Raw genomic sequence first — 18,969 nt, 5'->3', positions numbered from 1 at the left:
ACAGTGGAAATAATCCCAACCCAAGAAGCATCAAATTATCAGACACATTGCTAAAAACCAAGCATTTTTTTGAAATGTGTGAAGATGAAACAAGGGAGAACCCAAATACAAACAATATTGTATTATCATGAAGAAAAAATGGCTTCTGAACTTTCAACGAACGCAACATAGAACATAGAAGAATCTCTCTCAGGAAGTCATAACATTACAGGAATAGTTCCTGACTCCCTGAATAGTGATTCAAGAGAAGAGTAAAACAACTAAGCAGTTTTTCCCTAGTTAAAAAATTTGAAGGTGTAATACAGTCACATGGCTCAAGTTCCAGAAGGTACAATAGAACGAATAAACTGTGAGAAATGGCTGTCTCTTCTCTTTAAGGAAAATTATTTCTTCACAGGCAACTGTTGTTTTGGTTTATCTAGTGTATCATCCTAATTTTTTTCTCTCCATTTTTTTAAAGTAAACTGTATGCCCAATGTGGGGCTCAAACTCAAAACCCCGAGATCAAGAGCTGCATGCTCTGCTGGCGGAGCCAGCCAGGTGCCCCTCTATAAATTGTTCTAGAGACTTTTAAAAACATATGTGAGTATAACAGGAAATTTAAATGGAAGTCTATAGCTGAAGCTCAAAGATAATAAAAATTATACTCCAAAATGAGATGCCAGACCCCACCATTCTGGGCTTGCCAAAAACACTGTTTAGAAAACTAGGTGGCTTGTCCTTACCACCCCTATGTTCCACAGAAAGTATAAAAGGGTTGGGAGTTGGAGATTAGAAGAATGTTTTAGAAAATAAACTTATAATTTTGGAATAATTTTTGAGTTACAGAAAACTTGCAAAGATGCTACAGAGAGTTCCTGTGTATACCTCACCCACCTTCCCCTAACATCTTACATAACCACAGTACATTTGTGAAAATTCAGAAATTAGCATTGGTACTATACTATTAACTAAACTACAGTCTTTATTTGGATTTTACCATTTTCCACTAATGTCCTTTATTTTCTCTTCCAGGATCCAATCCAGGATGCCCCGTTGCATTTAGTTGTCATGTCTCCATCGGTCTATGACAGTTTCTTAGTCCTTCTTTGTTTCCCATGACCTTGACACTTTTGAAGATTCATGGTCAGGTATTTGGTAAGTTGTCCCTCACACTGTACAATGTCCCTCATGTTTTCTCATAATTAGACTGCTGTTTTTGGGTTTGGGGGAAGAACACCATGGAGGTGAACTGCACTTTCCATAGAACCACACTGGGGAACATGAAGAACAACATGACATCACTGATGAAGTTAACCTTGATCACATGGTTAAAGAGGCTGGTATCTGCTAGGTTTCTCCATTGGCATGTTACTATTCTATATTCTACAGAATATATTCTATATTCTTCGGGAGTGAGTCACTAAGCCCAGCCCACTCTCAAGGGGAGGGAAGTTAAGCAGGACGTATCTACAAATATTATTCGGGATTCTTTTGTAAAGATTTATTCCTTTGTGCACTCCTCCCATTTATTTATTCAATCATTTATCAGTGGACTCATGGATATTTACTTTGCTCTTGAGGTTATGATCATTGAGGTTATGATCATTATTTATTCTGTTGCTCAAATCATTCCAGCTTTGGCCACTAGGAGGTCCTTCATGTTGGCCCTGGGTAATTTTGACACACCCTGCCTTTTTTTGTTTCCTGGAGAACATTTTCACTTTCTGGCTCTGTAAGATTATGCCAAACTATTTTCCTTATCTAAGCCCTAAAATCAGTCAATACCTTGGAAAATGGTATTTAGAAACCAATATCTTGGTAGTAGGTATGCTCATTGCTACTGGGGTGTCACTGATCCTGGGCCCTCTTATAATCAATCCTCGTATGTATTGTCAGAATTGCTAACTAGTACTCCTGTGACAAACAAACTTGCCAACTAGAGCATGGTGCTTATGTACAGTTATTTTTGTCTTCAGCTCACGGTATTTAGTCACAAAGCTGTTTTCCAAAGTACTTAGGTCAGGTCCTTTTCTCTCTTTCCCCTTCAGTGAGGTTATGTCATATATTCGTATTAAGTTAAATTCATATGTCATGGTCTAAATTCTACCCCGAGAACTCTTGATATTTTGGTTGATTTTACTTTTTATTTGGATACAGTAAAGTTGACTCTCTATAGGCATTGGTAAGTACACTGAATCATGTAAAAGAGAAATTCTAAAGACTTTTTGTTTTTTGAAAGAGAGAATTTTCACATGAATCCATCCATGCCCCCCCGCCCCCCCCCCCCCCCCCCCGCAAAGGGAAAGAAGGTGAGAGATACCACTCCCAAGTCAGATGAGAAGGGTTTCCTGGAAAACTCAGAGGGCTCAGATGACACCATGGGTTAAGGTCTGAGCCCTGGGAAGTGAAGGCTAGTGTCCTTGGTGTCCAAGACAGCTACATAGAAAATTGTGGGGCCCTCAGCAGAAAGAAGCTGGAAGTGGCTGCTTAATGTCACAGGACGAAGGAAGACTTAGCAAATAACCAGCCAGAGCAGAGATGCATTTGACCATGTAAAGAGCACTGCAGCTGAGAGAGCCCCAGGGACAGGAAATCTCCAAAGAATCCAAAAAGTCTCTATGGAAGAAAGCTGGCTGGAACATCTCCCAAACCCAGAAAACTGGTACTTGTATCAGTCAAATAAGAACACCCCTATTCCCTCTTAATCCTCCTCACTTTTGCTGTGCCAGGCCTGAGAGTCAGAAGCCTGTCTCAGTGGACTGGCAGAGAAAGAGATGAGGAGGAGAAGAGAACGGAGCAGAGGACTGCAGCCCCCTTCCCTAGCCAAAGCCTTCCCATCTGCTCCTGGCCCACGCTGGGGGAGGGAGACGTTTCAACTGTCAGTCAAGTCTAAAGTCTATCATATTGGACTGAACATTTTAATTACTGGATGGAAAGTATCTATTACTACTTAAAGTGACTGAGTAATTATGGCTTAAAAGTAACCAAAGCAGTCTTGGGAACTGTGTTTTCATTCAGGGACAGAGAAAAACTAGTCCCACTGAATAAATTTAAAGAGACAGAAAGTAGGAGCAAGAGAAATTAAGAATCATTCACAACTCCACCAAACAAAAGTAAAATGCCAAGAAATTAACTTAATCAAGGAGGTGAAAGACCTAATCTCTGGAAAGTATAAAACACTGATGAAAGAAATTGAAGACAACACAAATGGAAAGATACTCCATGCTCATGGGTTGGAAGAATTGATACTGTTAAAATGTCCATACTACCCAAAGCAATCTACAGATTCAGCGCAATCCCTATCAAAATACCAAAAGCATTTTTTTCACAGAACTGGGGCAAATAATCCTAAAGTTTGCATGGAACCACAAAAGACCTTGAATATCCAAAGCTATCTTGAGAGAGAAGAACAAAGCTAGAGGTATCATAATCCTAGATTTCAAGATACACTACGAAGCTATAGTAATCCAAACAGTATGGTTCTGGCACAAAAACAGACCCACAGATCAATAGGACAGAGTAGAGAGCCAACAAATAAACCTACATTTTTATGGTTAATCAATCTAGAACAAAGGAGGGAAGAATATGCAGCAGGGAAAAGATGGTCTCTTCAATAAATGGTGCTGGGAAAACTGAACTGCCATATGCAAAAGAATTAAACCGGACCACTTTCTAACACCACGAACAAAACTAAACTCAAAATGGATTAATGATCTAAATCTAGACCTGAAACCATAAAACTATTAAAAAAATATATATATATAGGCAGTAATTTCTTTGACATTGGCCTTAGCAACATTTTTCTAGATACGTCTTCTCAAGGAAGGGAAACAAAAGCAAACATCAACTATTGGAACTACCTCAAAATAAAAAGCTTTTGTATAGTGAAGGAAACCATCAACAAAACAAAAAAGCAACCTACTAGCCCTAGCCCTAACCCTTACTGAATAGCAAAAGATATATGCAAATGATATATCTGATAGGCAGCTGATATCCAATATATAAAAAGAACTTCTACCACTCAACACCAAAAAACCAATAATCCAATTAAAACATGGGCAGAAGACCTGAATAAACATTTCTCCAAAGAAGACATACAGATGGCCAACAGACCCACGAAAAGATGCTCAACACCACTAATCATCGGGGAAATGAAAACCAAAACCACAGTGAGATATTACCTTACCCCTTTCAGAATGGCTAGAATCAAAAAGACAAGAAATAACAAGTGTTGGCAAGGATGTGAAGAAAAAGGAAACTGCACTGTTGGTGGCAATATAAATGGATGCAGCCACTGGGGAAAACAGTACAGACGGTCCTCAAAAAATTAAAAATAGAATTACCATATGATCTAATAACTCTACTACTAGGTGTTTACGTCCCAAAAAAACAAAAACACTATTTCAAAAAGGTATATACACTTCTATGTTTTTGCAGCATTATTTATAATAGCTAAGATACGCAAGAAGGCCAAGTGTCCATTGATACATGAGTGGATAAAGAAGAGGTGGTACATATATATAACTATATAACTATATATATAACTAAATACATATAACTATGTGTATATATAACTATATACATATAACTATGTACATATAACTATATATATGATTATATATATAACTACATATATAACTATACAACTATATATATATAACTATACAACTATATGTATATAACTATATATACAACTATATATATAACTATATAAAAAACTATATACATAACTATACATATATAACTATATATATAACTATGTGTATATATATAACTATGTATATATATATAGCTATGTATATATAACTATATATAACTATGCATATATATAACACTATGTATATACATATATAACTATGTATATAACTATATATATATATACACATAACTATATGTATATGACTATGTATATATATATATAACTACGTATAGCTATATATATAACTATATAATCATTCAGCCCTAAAAAAGAATGAGATCTTGTCATTTGCGACAGCATAGATGAACTTGGAGGTTATTATGCTAAGTGAAATAAGACAGAGGAAAAAAATACCATATGATTTCATTTATGTGTAGAATCTAAAAACAAAGAAATGAACAAATAAACAAAACAAAAAACAGGCTCATAAATACAGAGAACTGATAGTTGCCAGAGGGGAGGTAAGTAGGAGGATGGTGAAATAGGCAAAAGGGCATTAAGAGGTACAATATCCAGTTACAAAATACCTAAGACACAGGGATGAAAAGTACAGCATAGGGAATATAGTCAATAATATTGTAATATCATTTGGTGACAAACACCATTGTGAGCACTGAGTCACGTATAGAATCAATATGTTGCACATCAGAAACTAACATAACTCTATGTAATACTTTAATAATAAATAAAAAGAGACACAAAAATAAAATTGCTTTCTGACTACATCCTATAGGTTATGATTGCTTGATATAAGTTATATGAGCAAATACATGCACATATATATACACTTACATGTATGTGAACACATAAATTATACTTCGTTTACAGCATGCTGCTCTATAGTCTTTTTTTTTTAATTAATTAATTTATTTGGAAAGAGAGAGAGCATGCACATGAGTTGGGGAGGGGCAGAGGGAGAGACAGAATCCCAAGCAGGCTCTGTGCTGTCAGCGTGGAGCCTCACTTGGGTTTGATCCTACAGAGCACGAGACCATGAGCGCCAGAACCAAGAGTCAAATACTTAGCCGACTGAGCCACCCATGTGCCCCTGTAGTCTGTTTTCTTCTTAAAATGAAAACATCTTGCAGCTCTGTCTATATCAGTATATAAGGGATTCCCTTTACTTTTACTGAAATAACATTTCCATAGAGTGAAATATACAGATCTTAAATAAACAATGAGGGACCTCTGACAAATATAGATGTTCATGTAACTATCACCCCTCTCAGGATGTAGAACATTTCTATCATCCCAGACAGTCCTTTCAAACCTTCTTCCAATCAACCTCCAACACTTAGAGGCACTATTAATTTGATTTATAGAACTACAAACTACTTTTGATTCTTGCCATGTTCCTATTTCAGTGGAATCATCCAGTACGTATTCTTCTGTGTAAAGCTTCCTCCACTTAGCTATGATGTGTATTGCCGGTTCATTCCTTTTAGTTGCACGCCCCTGTCTTGGCCAGTCTGCAATGCCATGGTCTGGTTACTGCTGGTATGTGGGGGCACATGTTTGTCTTGTTTTATGTAAATAAAGGCTATTGCTAGCAGGGATCTTGGAGGCCAAAATGCCGCAAAAATTGGTGGGCATGGGTGGAGCATTTAAGATCTGTTGGAGTGCTTGCCGCCTAACTTAAAGGCTCCTGCATTAGGACGGTTGGTCGTGGAACAGGTTAGATTAACACTAGGTCACCTGCCAACCTCAAGAAAACTGTGCGATGAGGCACGCTGTAAAACACAATCCCCAGCACAGCAGTGGCTCCCTCTCTGGTATTAGTTTAGCTGGGAACCCGAAGGCCTAACTAAAAGGAATGAGATCCTCTGTATCCAGAGGGCTGAGCAGGTCACCTTCTGGGGCACTCGCTTATTTTGTGTCTAAGAACTACGCTCCTGGAAGTTGCAGGTATGTAGCAAAAAAAAAAAAAAAAAAAAAAAAAGTTTCACCAAGAACAATGTGTAATTACAATGGCCATTATGGTGAACTTTCCAATTAGACAAGATCATTCCTTTAAGAAGTACACTCCAAAGCAAAGCAAGAGTTCCCAAATTAAACAGAATGGGATACCTGTTGCAGCTGGCATGCAGAAGCCTCCAAAAGATTTCAAGATTCCAAAATAGCCTCAGTGAAAGATTCATTACGAAAGGCTAATGAAAAAGGAGGAAAGGTATCTAACGCAAGACTGTAAGACTGTGGTAACTCTTACTGCTCCCCTCTACTCTTTGAGTACCCACCCCAGTAAGCCTCAGGCTGAACTGGCTTTCCATTCTGAAGAGACTGGGACACAGTGACCTTTTGAATAAGACCATTCCAGGCTACAGGTGATCCACTTCAGATATCTCTCACTCCTTGGTCAAAGGTCGAACTAACGGCCATAGTTAAAGTGTTTCTTCAACTCCAGGAGGATCCTCAAGAGTTTTTATAAATTACTTCCTGGGGTGCCTGGGTGGTTCAGTAGGTTAAGCATCCGACTTTGGCTCAGGTCATGATCTCACAGTTTGTTAGTTCGAGCTGCATGTGGGGCTCTGTGCTGACAGCTCAGAGCCTGGAGCCCACTTCGGATTCTGTCTCTCTCTCTCTCTCTCTCTCTCTGCCTCTTCCCCGCTGGTGGTCTCTTTCTCTCTCTCTCTCTCAAAAATAAACATTAACAAAAATAAAAAAAAAAACAAACAGATCACCTCCTGAACCCAGTTGAGAGAAGGGAATAAAAATTCACCATTGTCCCTTCCTTTCCACATACACATACATTATCCCTTCCTTTCTGTCCTGGGAATAACTATTTCCTTCTTGCTTGTCTCCTTTTGCATCTTAAGAACATAGCCTGACTTTCTTTTTTTTCTGCCTGGGATATGCAGATTGTTGGTTCTTTCCTGGGCTATCTTTGCAAGCGACTTTAGATCTTGTGAAGATGCTATATTTTACATAACCCTCTTTGAGGATGCCTCTTGGGTCCAGGAGGTTGTTTAATATTGCCAAAAATATTCACTGTTTGACCTGGCTGGAACTTGACAAGATATTTGAAAGGACTTAATAACTCCAGAATCAGAAATCTGGTCAAATTGGAAACTGATATTCAGAGACTGAGAGGAACTTTTTTTTTTGGAGGGGGGGGGGGGTCTTCTGCCCCCAAGCTAAATGTACCCAGAGAAAAGAAGGTATGCCTATAGGTGGGTGGGTGTGTATTTATACACACTTTGATATTAGGTGGCAACCCAGTTCTCTGAGGAATTAAAAACAGCCGTCCTGGTTTTACAAAGCTGTCTTCACAGGGCCAGAGGTGTGACTCCAGAAACAATTCAAAGAACACCAGTCCTTTCTACCAATTCCCAAGCCTCCCCTATTTATCTCCAAAGGCTGGTAAGTATAAAACTTTTGGCTTTAAGGGGATCAAAGTCATTGGGGGGGCAGGGTAGTGGAGTGTTTTCCCTGTGCCTTTAAACTGTCCTTGCTCAGTGTTCTGTCTAGTGTTCTCCTGGGCTTTTCCAGCCCATCTCTTTGAAGTGCAAATTTCAGGGAGGTATTCTTATCAAGAAAAAAACAAAAGGGGGAAAGGTCATTTGGAACCTGACTTGCCAAAGACAACACATCTTCAGTGTCTTCTCCACAAATATTTTTTAAAAGGCTGTAGTCATCTCGACAGTTCAGCTTAACTTATTCCATCTACGGGAAAAACTAACTCAGATCCAAATTCTATAACTAGTCAATTTCATACCTATTTCATGGCAGGTAATTTTAAAATAGAAGCTGTAAGTTTTCTGTGTCTCTCAATGTTCCTGTGTGTCAAATGAAAGAGGACTTCAACTACCTCGTTTTTGACATCGGTTTGTATTTTCTCACCGATTAAGTTCTTTCCAGTTTATCTCTTAACTCAGGCAAAAGACCTGGTGGGGAAGGCATCCCAGGATGGGACCGAAACTGCCCCTCAAGCAGTAAGGACTGTCCGGAGCCTGCAAGACCCCACAGGACTGACCTCAAGACAATGATCAGCTTGACTTTCACTGTCCCCCTGCACCTACCCATCGACCTTTGTTTCAGATTTTCCTAATATAAAACCTGGGAGTATTTTCGGCACTTTGAGACAGTCTTTGAGACACTAGTCAGCTGTGGTCCTGATAGGGGACTCGCTGAAATAAATTTTCTTGTTTCCCCACCACTGGTCTCTCTGCTTTTGGATCTTGTTAGCGGTAAGTGGCCGAACCTGGTCTGCTTGGGGCCCCCAGAGCCAGGTGCTATGTGCCCCTGCACACCGTGTACATATATATGTGTGTATATGTATGCTGTAGTTATGTGATATTTTCTACCTTCAGATGGTATTGCTAAAATTAATCTGTAAAAGAGCTCTATTTAGATGGTTTGAAGGAAAGTACTCATATGGTTTGGCCATTCTAAAACTCTTAGGTAGAAACTAGAAACCCAGGGGCACATGGGTGGCTCAGCTGGTTAAGAGTCAAACTTCAGCTCAGGTCATGATCTCTCATGGTTTGTGAATTTGAGCCCTGCGTTGGGTTCTTTGCTGTCAGCAGAGAGCCCGCTTTGGATCCTCTGTTCCCCTCTCTCTCTGTCCCTCCTGTGCTCATGCACACACACATTCTCACTCTTTCTCAAAAATAAATAAACATTAAAAAAAAAAAAACCCAGAAACTAGAAACCCAAATGTTTTTCAAATTCACCTGATCTGGAAAAATATTTGATATGAGAGCTAATTGAAGTTTGATGGTTTAATTAAACAGACGTGTCTTTAGGGTGGTCAAGATTAAATATAAAAATTTTTATTTTAACGTGTATTTATTTTTGAGAGAGTGTGAGAGCGGGGGAGGGGCAGAGAGAGAGGGAGACACAGTAGAATCATCAAGATTAAATATAAAACTTTATTCTTAATGTTTATTTTTGAGAGAGAGAGAGAGAAAGAAAGAAACAAACAAACACGGAGTGCGAGTGGGGAAGGGGCAGAGAGAGAAGGAGACACAGAATCTGAAGATGGTTCCAGGCTCTGAGCTGCCAGGACAGAGCCCCAGGTGGGGCTTGAATTCCCAAACTGTGAGATCATGACCTGAGCCAAAGTGAGGTACTTAAATGACTGAGCCACCCAGGCACACCAACATAAAATTTTTATTCGGAGTTTACTAGCCAAATAAATTCATGTTAGCACTTGTAAGATCTGTCAAAAAAAAAAAAAAGATAGCTTAGGATAATGGCTGACTTTACCTAATGTTTAATGAAGTTTTTGTAGGTAAGCTAACATAATTATTAAGGACGAGTACTTTAAGTAGATGTAAGCAAGATAAAAGTTTACAAATGAACTTTTTAGCAATATTTATGTCTACTTAGTTTTCTCAAAAAAAATTTTTTTTGGTAACCTAAAAACCTTAATGTTTTGCTGAGTTAGGTTAAACGAGGAGTTAAGTTAAATGAGGAATAAATTCATTCAATACCTACACATCATTTCCAAATAAGACAAAATACTAAAACATTAATTGCTAAGCATAGGTTTATCCACTTTTGGTTTCTCATTACAGAGAAATTAAAAGATATTTGGATATGTTAATGCTATACTTTAACATATTCCAAAAGGTACATGCTTTTAGAAATTTTGAAATATATTCATAAATTTGCAAATTTAAAGAATGCACCTATGTGGCTCAGTAGGTTAAGTGTCTGACTCTTGGCTTCAGCTCAGGTCATGATGTCATGTTCTGAGATAGAGCCCCACACACTGGGCTCCAAGTGAAATCTGTTTGGGATTCTCTCTCTCTTGTGTGCTCTCTCTCTCTCTCTCTCTGCCCTTCCCCTGCACACACACATGCTTTTCTAAAAAAAAAAAAAAAGAATGCTGATATGACACCTGATAGGTTGATGTGAATATCTCCATATTGGAAGGAAGAAGGATGTGTTTTCAGTGAAAAAAATAAAGGTGTGAGAAATGGAGATGCATTTTTTGTTATGGAGAAAAAAAGTAATTTTGTCCTAAAATAAGGCTGGTTGTTTAAAGAGGAAAAACATAGGACAAAATCAGAATGTAGAAAAGTTGTAGAACATTTGTGGAAAAGGAATCTCTGAAAAGGAATATTAATGTGCAGTCAAGCTGGTTAAGATTAAAATGAATTCATTTTATTTTATTATATTTTTTTTTTCAACGTTTATTTATTTTTGGGACAGAGAGAGACAGAGCATGAACGGGGGAGGGGCAGAGAGAGAGGGAGACACAGAATCGGAAACAGGCTCCAGGCTCTGAGCCATCAGCCCAGAGCCCGACGCGGGGCTCGTCGTGACCTGGCTGAAGTCGGACACTTAACCGACTGCGCCACCCAGGCGCCCCTAAAATGAATTCATTTTAAAAAATAAGTTTTAATATCAGGTAAGCTGGTACAAAATTAGAATTTGGTTTTCTCTCTGGTAAAAAGGCAAGATTTTCTTGGACTTTTGGTCTCCTTTCATAAAATGGTGAAAACGTCTTTACATTTTAAGTATTAAATTTCATAATGACCTGTGACCCTATTTAGGCAAATGGTTTAACACCTTTTTTTTTTTTTTTTTTTTGATACTTTGACAAACTTCCTAAAATCAAATGTTAAGTGAAGTCTCTGACCTGGAACATTCCAAAACTTTGTTAAACTAATTAGGCTTATTTGATATGTAAATTACAGGGGACACCTTGTCAAATAAGTAATACTAAGCCTCTGTCCTTTAAATCATATTTGTAAGATTATGTCACATGTGGATAAAGTCCATTCTGTTACAGTCCACAGAAGGATAAATGTCCTTGTAACATGGCAACAGTCTGCTCTAAACCTGGAGAAATTAAGATGGGTAAACAATAGCTGTACATTAAACAATTTACAGTGTTAGTTAAGTGTTAAGTGTTGTGGCCAAGATGGCCAACTGGTTCTTCCTGATTCCCTGACAAACCCCATTTTTTAATTTTTGCATTCCTTTACCCACTATGGGGTGTTTAAGATGAATTACAATTGGGGCTCCTAGGTGGCTCAGTCAGTTAAGCATCAAACCGGCTCAGGTCATGATCTCACGGTTCATGGATTCCAGCCCCGAGTGTGGGGCTCTGTGCTGACAGCTCAGAGCCTGGAGCTTGCTTCGGATTCTGTGTCTCCCTCCCTCTCTGCCCCTCCCCTGCTCATGCTCTGTCTCTGTCTCAAAAACAAATATAAACACTAAGATGAATTATAATTAAACAGTGCTAGGGAGACTTCTATAATAAAACTGTGAAAACCATTTACCATCAATGTCTAACCTGTCAGGTCCATAGGTCTGGAAAAATTTTTGTTCACAGAGGCCTCAAACCTCCTCCCTCTTTGAACATCTCCAGCTGGACTTCATTCAACTGCCACCTAGCATGGATTATTAACATGTTCTTGTTACTGGAGGTATGTTTTCTGGATGGGCTGAAGGTTTTTCCTGCTGCAAGGGTGATGCCTCCCAACAAAAGCAAAGAAACTGTTAGAAAGTATGTTTCCTTCACCATCCCCTGTGATCAAAGCACCACTGCATGGAGCAAATCATACAAACCTTATCAAGACCTCGCTAATGTTGTAGAATTCTATCAGTAAACAACTTTCTGCTGATCCTCTCCTGTGCTAGCATGATAAGCTACTGTAAGTCTTTTAAGTCTTATGCTAAAGCCCACCATCAACATGTTAAAGATGCTTTCCTTTACCCCAAGTTCAAAGGATCCTGTTGGTCACAGTCTGGAACCTGGTGACTGGGTATTGTGGAAACATCATTGCTGAAAAAATGGCTCTGAGCCCGAAGGAAGGGACCCTACCAAGAGCTCCAGAACACTGACACAGCTGTAAAACTAAAAGACATTGAGCCTTGGAAACACATCTCACAGCTAAAGAAAGATCTACCTGACACTGTTCTGCACACACGCTGGATACCTCTGCATCAACCTAGCCAGACTTGGACTTCATACTTTAAACGTAAACCCCCTTTTCCTTCTCTTCCTTTCCTGTACTCTGGCACTGGCCTGGAAAGATAGCTCTATAAATTAGAGAAACTAATATATTTATACAGATTGCAACTTATTTGCCTGTTAACTTTGCTTCTAGTGTTTTCTCAGGCAGAGATGTTCATTTCATCAATTGTTTAATTTTATGTCTTCTGAGTTTTAAGTCATGGATAGAAGGCTCCCTTACTTTCAGGTTATAGAAGAATTCTTTCTCCCATGGCTTCTCATACTTTCCAGTTTCACTTTATACATTAAAATCTTGAATCCACTTGGAATTTATTCATATAAGGCATGAGGTTTGGATCCAGCTCTTCCCCTGGATGCCTGTCCAGTTGTCCCAACACCACTCGCTCAATAGCCAGTCATTTTGTCACTGATTTGTCACTTTTATCATGTACTAAATTCCTGTAAGCCTTTGGGTCTATTCCTGGATTGCTTAGTATCTTCTATTGATTTTTCTACACATGAACTAGTGCTATCACCAGCTAGACCCCAAGACGGGGTCTTTATTGCTCGTCTGCTGGTACCTGCTGACCTCTGTCCTACATTTTCCCTTAAATCCTTCTTTCCAACTTCTCTCTTAATCCAGACAAAAGACCCAAGGGGCATAGCAACTGTGGTCTAAACAGAAACTATCCCTCAAACAATAATGACTGTCCTGAGGAAGAGTGCCAGCTGGCCCAGACCACCCACACAAGTTTGAGCTTAACCCCTGACTCACACCTGCATAGGACCATGGAGTGACCCATGGAGTGAGAGACAGTTACCTTTACCTCATTATAATACTAAAATGTCCACCCAAAGAGAAGCACAAGTCTCATTTACGTAACATACAATGTACGCACAGGCACGTTTCCTCAAGGCGCAAGCACGAACTTGCCTCCCTCTACATTAGGTGACAAGGCTTTGCTTTCTAAATATTCATCTTAACTGTAAATAAAAGGAACCCATTCACCCCTGCTGGGGAAGTCACAGCTTTGTAAATTATTCCCCATAATTTCCTTCTTCGTGGCAAATAAAGTTTCCTTTGTGTGATGACTTACCTGGTGGAGTTTCTACCTGGGACTCACCAAGGAGGAAACTCATTTTAGTTCAGTTACAGGGCCACACTATTTTAATTATTAAATTTTATAATACAATAGTTTTTAAAAACTGTAAGGGCTAGTCTCCATTGTTTTTCTTTTTCAGATTTATTTTTTTTTAATTTTTAAAAAACTTTCCTTACAAATTTAAAATCAACTTATCTAGTTACTGAAAAAAAAAATCTGCTTGTTTTGTTTGTAATCATGACAAATTTATAGCTTGACTTGGGGAGAAATGACATTTTTTATAATGCTGAGTCATACTGTCAACACCGTCTTTCCATTTAAGTATTCCTTATACCTCAGGAACATATTAAAATGTTCTTTTTAATAAAAAAATCAATCCCATTTGCAACTTCACCAAAACCAATTAGATACCTAGGAATAAACTTAACCAAAGAGGCAAAAGATCTGTACTATGAAAACTATGGAACATTTATGAAAGAAATGGAAGAGGACACACGAAAATGGAAAAACATTCCATGCTTATGGATTGGAAGAACAAACATCGTCAAAATGTCTATACCACCCAAAGCGACCTACGCATTTAATATAATCCCCATCAAAATACCACAGCATTCTTCTCGAAGCTAGAACAAACAATCCTAAAATTTGTATGGAACCACAAAAGACCCGAAAAGCCAAAGCAATCCTGAAAAAGAAAAACAAAACCAGAGGCATCACAATTCCAGATTTCAAGCTATATTATAAAGCTCTAGTCATTAAGACAATCTAGTATGGGCACAAAAGCAAACATATATCAACAGAATAGAATAGAAAATCCAGAAATGGACGCACAACTCTATGGTCAACTAATCTTCAACAAAGCAGGAAAGAATATTCAATAGAAAAAAAAAAGGCAGTCTCTTCAATAAATGGTGTTGGAAAAACTGGACAGCAACATGCAGAAGAATGAAACTGGCCCACCTTCTGACACCATATACAGAAATAAACTCAAAATGGATGAAAGACCTAAATGTAAGACAGGAAACCATCAGTATCCTCGAAGAGAACACAGGTAGTAACGTCTTTGACATCACACATAGCAACGTCTTACTAGATATGTCCCTGAGGCAAGGGAAATAAAAGCAAAAATGAGTTACTGGGACCTCCTTAAAATAAAAAGCTTCTGTACAGCTACGGAAACAATCAACAAAACTAAAAGGCAGCCTATGGAATGGGAGAAGATATTTGCAAATGAAATATTTGATAAAGGGTTAGTATCCAAAAATCTATAAAGAACTCAGCAAACTCAATACCCAAAAACCAAATAACCCAGTTAAGAAATGGGCAGAAGACGTGAATAGACAATTTTCCAAAGAAGACATCCAGAAGGCTAACAGATACATGAAAAGATGCTCGACCTCATTCATTATCAAAAAAATACAAATCAAAACCACGATGAGATACCACCTCATGCCTGTCAGAATGGCTAAGATTAACAAAAGAATAAACAACAGGTGTTGGTGAGGATGCAGAGAAAGGGAAACCCTCTTACACTGCTGGTGGGAACACAAACTGGTGTAGGCACTCTAGAGAATAGTATGGAGGGTCCTCAAAAAGTTAAAAATAGAACTACCCTATGATCCAGCAACTGCACGACTAGGTATCTACCCAAAGGATACAAAAATACAGATTCAAAGGGGTACATGCACCCCGATGTTTACAGAAGCATTATCAACAATAGCCAAGCTATAGAGAGAGCCCAAATGTCCATCAACCGATGAATGGATAAAGATGATGTGGTATATATATATACAGTGGAATATTACTCAGCCATCAGAAAGAATGAAATCTTGCCATTTGCAATGATGTGGATAGAGCTAGGATGTATTATGCTAAGTGAAATAAGTCAGAGAAAGACAAAAAGCATATGATTTCACTCATATGTGGAATATAAGAAACAAAACTGATAAACATATGGGAGGGGGAAAAGAGAGAGGGAAACAAACCATGTGAATGTCTTAGATAACAAACTGAGGGTTGATGACAGAGGGAGGTGGGAGGGAGGCGGGCTAGATGGGTGATGGGTACTAAGGCGGGTACTTGCTATCATGAGCACTGGGTGTTGTATGTAAGTGAATCACTGAATTCTACTCCTGAAGCCACTATTGCACTGTATGATAACTAGAATTTAACAAAAATTTGAAAAAAAAAATGATGTCATAAATAAATAAAGTGTTCTTTTCATGGTTCTTGTATATTTGTTACATTTGTCTCTAGGCACTGAAGTACCCAGTTCGTCTTTGTATTTCTTCTCACTGTGGTAAAAGTTGTCTTTTAAAAAATATAGGAATGCTGCAGATTTCAGTTTATCAATTGTGTTCCCTGACACCTAAATAAATTCTCTTATCAGTTGTAGTTTTCAGCTAATTTCTTAAAAAAATTTTTTTTAAATATTTATTTTTGACAGAGAGAGAGAGAGAGAGAGAGAGAGAGAGAGAGAGAGAGAGAGAGACAGAGCATGAGTTGGGGAGGGGCAGAGAGAGACACAGAAACTGAAGCAGGCTCCAGGCTCTGAGCTATCAGCACAGACGCGGGGCTCGAACCCACGAACCACGAGATCATGACCGAGCCGAAGTCGGACGCTCAACTGACTGAGCCACCCAGGGACCCCTCAGCTAATTTTCTTACCACCGCAGAGTAATTTTACTTCCTGCTCTCTGAGTTTTAGACCTCTAATTTTTTCCTTTTCTAGTACTAAACAGTCTTTTTTTAAACAATTTTTTAACGTTTATTTATTTTTGAGAAAGAGACAGAGTGCGAGCAGGGGAGGGGCAGAGAGAGAGGGAGAAACAGAATCCAAAGCAGGCTCCAGGCTCTGAGCTGCCAGCACAGACCCTGATGCAGGGCTCGAATTCACAAGCTGTGAGATAATGACCTGAGCCAAAGTTGGATGCTTAACTGACTGAGCCACCCAGGCATGCCCCTACTAAATAGTCTTAACACCAATAAATCTGAATTGTTTTTAGAGCAAATGTTTTCTGAACTTTCAATTAGTGTTTCTGAAAAATAAGGTCAGATGTAAATCTAATGTCATTTTGTTTTTCCCCAAACACAATTCTCCCTAAGACATTAATTTTGTCAACAAGTTTCGTTAAGATGGTGCTTTTCAGGCATTTCATAACCCTGTGCTGGTAAAGAATGACCCATCTCAGCACTGAGAGTGACAGAGAAGCATGTAAAGTGTGGGTCACCCCTGATGTGTGTGGTTGACCAGTTGCCCTCTGAGGACTTGATTAGCTGGGGCAGGGGGTGTGACTGGGCCCCAGACCGTGGTTTCTTCCCCACTTCTCCTTTTCCTCTCTCACCAGCAAAACCACTCAGATTTGCAGGAAGTAATTCGTAGAGCTGACTGTACATTTCGATGACGCTGTTGGAATTCATCCGAGCAAACAACTCAGTGATGTGCACGGGCACCCACGTGGGAGGTGAGGACTAGAACTTAATTGATGGAAAAACCCAAGTCTTTTGGATTTTAAATACATAGGGACTCAAAATACAATATTATGTGGAACCCCAAAGGGAAAAAGATACGCTTGCTTGTTATCTTCTGTCGTTTTTCACTGCTCTTAAAAGCTCATACCTCGGGACACAAACCTTCTTGATATTCAGCCACTACTCTAAAAGGGTATGTTTCTCCTCACGTGATCGACAGAGGGAGAAGAAACAATTGGTTTAGTCAATAGAGGTATTTAGAAAATGTTTTTTGGCCCTGTGGCCACACTTCTCATGATTTCAAGCTTTCACTCTTGGCACTGCTCTTCCATGATAAATATGGTAATTTCCATCTTAGAACAAACTCTTGCTTGTGTAGGAAAAGGAAACGGAGCCCTCAAGGCGATTTCTCTCTCCCTGACTCTGTCGAGAAAGGTCAACCAACAGGTTTGTCTTTCCATGGAAAGGTCTGCATTTGGGGGGTGAAAGGCCTAGGACAGGTGTGGCAGAAAAATGGGGACCTAGGACACATGCTATGGGGCTCCCCGTACCCCCACCTTGGTGTGATCCCAAGGAGGCCATCTGCCAGGTAAAATAACAGCAATGAAGCCTTGACGGTTGGTTTTGGATTACAGAAAGATATGGACCCTGTTTGGGTTTGCAGGCCAGCTCCACCTGCTGCTTATACCACTTTACGCTGCTCCTGCGTGAGTTTTTTCTACCATAAAACAGGGATGAAGACAAGGCCTACAGCACAGTGGTTTGAGGAGGTCCAGGTCAATGAATATGTCAAGAGCTTAGAAAGTACCTGGCAAGTATCAAAAGCTCAATAAATGCTCGCTATTAGCAGCAGCAATATCAAGATACAAGCGTCCCATAGAATTACAGCCGCCATCCCATTGATAGGAAGAATTTATCTACCTCTGGTTAAGTTACAGCCTGAAGAATTCCGTTCTCTTCCAATTCCCTCTGCAGGCACACTTACAAATTGTGTTCCCTAGAACAATCTTCTCAGAAGACAAATACCATATGACCTCACTTATATGTGGAATCTAAAATAGTCAATTTCACAGGAGCAGAGAGTAGAAAGGTGTTGGCTGGGGCCTGGGGGAGGGGAAATGGCAAAATGATGGTCAAAATGTACAAAGTTAAACCCCTCTCTTCAAGCGTTAAATAATTTTCCTTTAGCCTACTAAGCCACTGTACTTTACTTTTTTGGCTTTAGTTATGTTTCACTGAGAGATGTTTATGATATCTAACAAAACTCAGAATTTAAAAAATACAGAAAAATGCAATGGGACTCTCCTCTGCAAATAATTCTCTCCTCTTCCAGTTACTTGTAACACAAAGTATTTATTTTAGATGCCAGGACAATGGTTAACTATATTCTTTCCTCCTATGTAGCTAAAATCGACTGGAGTTTTATTTTTTATTTTTTAGCACCTGTTAGATCAGCATTTTTCAAGCTATACTCACAACCCATTAGAAGATGGTGAAATAAACTGCTGTTTTTAAAAAGTGAAACAGAATTGAAACCTTTAGGACAAATCATTTGCAGTAAGGGGAAATCTTGTTTTGACAGACTTGCATTTCTGTTTTATACTCACAAGGATGTGTGAAGGTGTATGTATAGATGGAATACATTCTTTACTGTGGGTCCCAGCCAAGAGTTTGATAAACACTCTACTGGACGGTTGGCCCAATGCCCTGTTCTACCTCAATTATCATTACTTCTCAGGGATTTTGCACAGAGGTCTCATTCACTGTAAGTATATTTACAACTTTTAAAAGCATGGCAATGCAAA

General features: G+C 39.0%; 1 protein-coding gene across 21 annotated transcripts in view; it reads right to left on the bottom strand.

Annotated features, from left to right (window-relative positions):
- SLC44A3 (solute carrier family 44 member 3) overlaps positions 1-18,969 on the bottom strand; it is a 328,287-nt gene that overhangs the window by 77,227 nt on the left and 232,091 nt on the right. The window lies entirely within an intron of this gene.

This window comes from Leopardus geoffroyi, chromosome C1, assembly GCF_018350155.1.
Source record: "Leopardus geoffroyi isolate Oge1 chromosome C1, O.geoffroyi_Oge1_pat1.0, whole genome shotgun sequence".
Lineage (NCBI taxonomy): Eukaryota > Metazoa > Chordata > Mammalia > Carnivora > Felidae > Leopardus > Leopardus geoffroyi.
Note: the sequence above shows the minus strand (reverse complement) of the source record. Positions and strands in the feature narration are given on the sequence as shown.